The following is a 5,182-nucleotide window of genomic DNA, read 5'->3' as shown; positions in this document are numbered from 1 at the left end:
TTAGAGCATGTCGACAGCTTTTAGGTCCCTAATTGGAACTTTGGACTTGCTGATGTCTGGTTTATATACATGGGGACAGTGATTTAACTGACATGCATAGCTGGCCAATTTTATTTGGATCCATATCAGTGTGGAAAACAGCACCCACAAGTTGTGGTTGTCCAGCAATTTTCTAGATCAGGTGTCAAGCATATGGCCTGCAGCCCAAATCCAGGCCATGGAGCTGATCCTTCCAGTGGGCTGCTGTAAGTTGGGGGCATGGCTAGTGGTGGGCATGGCCTGCTGCAGAATTTTGGGCTCTGAGGCCTCAGTGGACATGGCCCTTGTCAGCAGTCAGGGGAGCAAGGGCTGTACAATACAGCCATTTGTTGCCCTGCACCTGCTTGTCCCATTGCTGTTGCAGTGACTGACACCATGGCTGCTGCAGTAGTAACTGCCACCACTGCTACAGTGGCCATGGCCAGTGCCCCATGCCCTGGGCCTGATCTGGCCCATGATGAGACCCACAATCCAGGTCTGGCCCAACGGATCAGGGAAGTTGGACATCTCTGATTTAGAAATATAAATTCTACAGCAAACTTAATTCCTAGCATGATTTATACTTTATCAGTTCAATAATAATCCAGTGCCCCACTCCAGAACATACCTTTCCCCTCTATATCTTTCTGTCTTCAAATTCTTGCAGTACTTGTACATACAATTTTTCTGATTTTAACTGGAGTTAAATAATTCGGGAGGTCTCTACCGGCGAAGTCAACAGACACATCAAGTACCTATTCTGACGGTGCTTTTGACAATGTGAAGAGTTGCTGCCCAGTGACAAAAGAAAATGAGACTATTAAATGATTTTATATAAACTAGATGGGCAATAATTTGATAAAAGAAGAATTTGAAATACTGATTTCAAGGTGAAAGGTTTCCTGGTCTGATAACCAGTTACCTAAACTCTGCTGTATCTCAGGTTCTTAAACCATTGGCTATAGACTTTTCATTAGTGTTTTCAGCTTGATCACACATGGTATTGGTTTTGAGAAATAAACCCATAACTAAAGAGAGGTGTTACAGTTGTCTTCAAATGGAAAACTGCCAGAGGAAAAGATATGGAATGGCAACAGATGAGACTACTGCAAATTAAAAATAAATTGATTTGGGTATAAAAGCTTGCAATGCATGTCACAATAAATCTGTGACACAGGGAATGTAAGACTGCCCCCCCTGGATGTCAGTGGCAAAACTCAAATTGAGTTCAATAGGACAAAGACTTCTCTCCTACTAAATTATAGGAAATTCTAAGATCCTGACTTCCTATAGATGAATAGGAGTTAATAGTTGCTAGAACAAGAGCATGCCATAAAGGAATATGGTAGAAATGAAATCAAGGCCTCAGTCTTGCAATGAGATGCAATGCACTGAATCCTTGAGTTCACTAGAACTTCAGGCAGATGAAGGGGCTCCATCTCCTGAATACTCAGTGCATGTCAAGGCCTAAGTCACCCCCGGTATATCTATACTGCTGTGGTGACGGGGTCAGTCAGGCCATTGAAGGGAATAATCCCATCAAACTGCTTCAGCTCTGTGTGCATCAACCCAGAAGCAAGAAGATGAGGAGACTTGGGGTATGCTCCTTGTCCCATTTCCAAAATCTGCATTTCTAGTGTCCCAAGAGCAGCAGTGTGAAACACCCCCAGGTCATCCTTACTCCCTGATTTCAAGGATTGTTGTGAAAGGAATGGGAGCAGGTGGCTGGGGTTAATTTCTTGGCAGTGTAACTGAGTAGTCTTTCACCTCAGTGTGGCCCATGAGTGGATCTAGTATTTTGAAAAGGGGGTGCAAATGATGTATCACATCAGTACATATAACACATCACTTATTTTTCTCCAGTTAAAGAGAAAATAGATGCTTTACTAATCTGCTAGGGGGCTAGTGCTATATTATTCAGTTTAACAACAAAGCAAAAACACATCTATTAGAATGTGCACTAATTAGTTAGGTTATATCTATTTTTAAAAACACAAAAACCTAGACAAATAAGAGTTAAAATAGTAAAAAAAATTGTGTCATTAGCCCTGTAGTCATTATAGAAAATGTATGTCTCTTATAAAACAAAATCTAGTTTCCTTGAGTGCCTTGACAGTGCTTCCAATATGTCACTGTCAGTCAATTCTACATCTGAGTTAAGGTTTTCACCTGTAACTAAAGGCAGTCTGCAGGACTGATGTAAAAGGGGGCCATTTCCAGGAAAGGTTAACAGATAGCAAAATTGCAGAAGAAAGGATAGTTTGAATAGCGGACCTTCAAGACCATTAAAAAGCAGAAAAGTTTTTAACACTTATGGAGTAAAGAGACATTAGCAGGAATCAGGGAGATAATGAGCCATGAAATTATGGGCACAAGCTGTTGGAGAGGAGGTATAGATTGAACATCCGCAAAAACTACTTCACCGTTAGGGCAGCTAGGAGCTGGAACCAACTTCCAAGGGAAGTGGTGCTGGCCCCTACCCTGGGGGTCTTTAAGAAGAGGCTGGATGCCCACCTAGCTGGACTCGTTTGAGTCCCATTTCTCTTTTTGGGGTTTTTGTTGTTCTCCCGCCCTGGCGGGGGGTCGGGCTAGAAGATCTACTAGGTCCCTTCCGACCCTTAATCTATGAATCTATGAATCTATGAATCAAGTGACTTTCTCAGGGCTACTAGAATAGAAATGCCTATGTCCCTTCCAGGATTTAAAGTTTGGGTGGAGCAGAAATCAAAGGGGGTGAGGGGCAACTGCACCTCCCATCTGCCCCTGCTCTGGATCTGTCCTTGCCGTGGCCTAAGAGCCAGATTTTCAGATTGCCTTCAATGGGATTTTGCCATCTATGGTTCTGAAATACTTTTGAAAATCCCAGTAGGCATCCATTTTCATCTTCAGGCATCTAAACTACTTTGATAATTATCTCTGAGTCCTTGAGACTTCCTTTTTAAGGTGTTCCTTCCAAATTTCCATTTTGCATGGTGATACCAGCCCTAATGACTGAAGGACATGAAGAGCTATGAATGTTAAGCAAATGTGGGCCATATTTTAAAGGCTCCTCCAATTTTAGGCTTCAATTTGGTGAGAGTTAATTTTGGGGGTTCCAAATGGTAATATATACAGTAATAACCATCTGATTTGTAAAATTGAGCAGGTAATTAGAACTCAGTATTGTATTGTTTCCTCCCACAAATGGATACAAAATTGAAAGTGAAAAATTAGAAACATTTTAAATGTATTGTCCCAATATTTATGGTGTCCTTTTTTCCTTTTGTAGATATTCAGCATTAGAATAGAAAACAAACCAGTATTTGTCATCACCATTGAGGTTCGTTGGATTATTATTATTTACTAAGTATCATAAGCGTGCACAGTACCTAACAAACAACTAACAGGAAGTGTAGACAGGCTCTGCTGTAGAAGACTTAAAGACACCCTATCTAGGCAGCACACACACAAATAACCTAGGAGATATTACTTCAGTAAAGACTTTGGGCACGACATCTCTTGTCTTATGAAAGGCTTGCATAGACTCTCATCTTCCATATTCCAATTCCTTTATGCAGGGGACCAATAGCAAAGAAGCTTTCTTTCTACTGGAAAATGGAAGAGACCTTCATATTTATTATGAACCTGGCATCAGAAAAAAATTAAAGAAACCATCTTTGGTGCCTTTCATTTTAAAGGTTTGTGGTTACTGTATTAAAAAGATTTTCCAGTCAAAATTGGCAAATTTAAAAACAGAAGGACTATATTCCAGTTAAGTATTGTGTAAGATCATCACTGTAATATTAAGTGCCAACTAAAATGAAGGTACTTTAGGTAGAGGCTTTAGAGTATGCACTTCACCATCCCATACCTACACAATCAAAGTTGATGATGGCAGGGAGGGAGTCACAAAGTTTATTTGCACAAGGTAAATGGCATGCAGGCAACTGAGAGAAGGACTAGATTCGTATAGAGAAAAGACAAAAACAAGAAAAATAAAAAACCTAGCCGAAACTCCAGTTCTGAGACTGAAGTTAATATGGCCAATGTATTCATCCTCCATCTGACTCCATAGTAAATCAAGCCAAAGAATGTGTTCTTTATTGTTTCCATGATACCTACTCATTGACAAGCCATTCCCCTTTTAGATTATTCTATTTTTAAGTCATAATTTCCATCTGTTCTTTGATCTTATACCACATAAGATATTTAGCTAATAACATCATCTGTCAAATAGCAACTTTCCTTTAGAGCTGAAACACTATCAACCCAGGATTCAATCCATCTGGTGATCAGTGCCTCTTAACAGGTATGTCTTGTGAATGGCCACTTCTATATACAAGGTTATCAATTTATTTTTAATTATTCAGATAGCTTTGTTGTTACTTATGTTACACTTCTGCAGTCACTGGATTGATGTTTGGGTGACTACAATTCTGTGGCAAATGACTGAAACACATATCATACCTCCAGTATGCCCCAGTGGAAATACAGGAAATATTGTCATAGCTACTGTATTCTGTCTATCAGACGAATTCATGTGGCCCTTGTTGTTGTTTTTTTTTTTTTTTATAGATTTGGCTCTGTTTTCAACTTCTTAGGAAATTAATGATTATTATGCATGTCACAGGTAATATCTAAACAAATAAATTAATTAAAAAGTCTGAGCTTTAAAAGCTGATACTCTATAGAAAAGATGAATAAAGTGAAAAAAGAAATTTGTAAATATCTGCTTGAATTTTTAACCACAAATATTGACAATGCTTGTATTCCTTGTATGAGACATTTCAGAGCTGCAAGGAGGATTAACTGCAAAAACTGTATCTGTGCATTTAAGTATGTATATAGGAAATGTTTGCCGACTCTTCCAATTACAAAACAGAAGAAATACCATGTGACTTGTTTGATGACTTGTAATAAAGTGACATAGCTTGAAGTTGGAATATCTGGAAGGAGCCTATAAAGTAAAAAGTCCTCAATGTTATTTAACAGGGAAAAAAAGAATAATAAATAAGCCCAAAGAAACTGCAGTTGCCTTATGGCTATTTTCCAAGCACAAATACAAATACATTATTAGTTGCAAATTATTCACTCAACACAAGCATCTTACATCTCATGCTGACTGTGTTGTCTTATACACAGAACATCTGAGGAGGGAATTCCATTCAGGATATTTACTTCACTG

The sequence above is a fragment of the Gavialis gangeticus genome, unplaced genomic scaffold, assembly GCF_001723915.1.
Source record: "Gavialis gangeticus isolate Ggan-Ray unplaced genomic scaffold, GavGan_comp1, whole genome shotgun sequence".
NCBI classification, from domain to species: Eukaryota; Metazoa; Chordata; order Crocodylia; family Gavialidae; genus Gavialis; species Gavialis gangeticus.
This window is presented reverse-complemented; position numbering follows the sequence as displayed.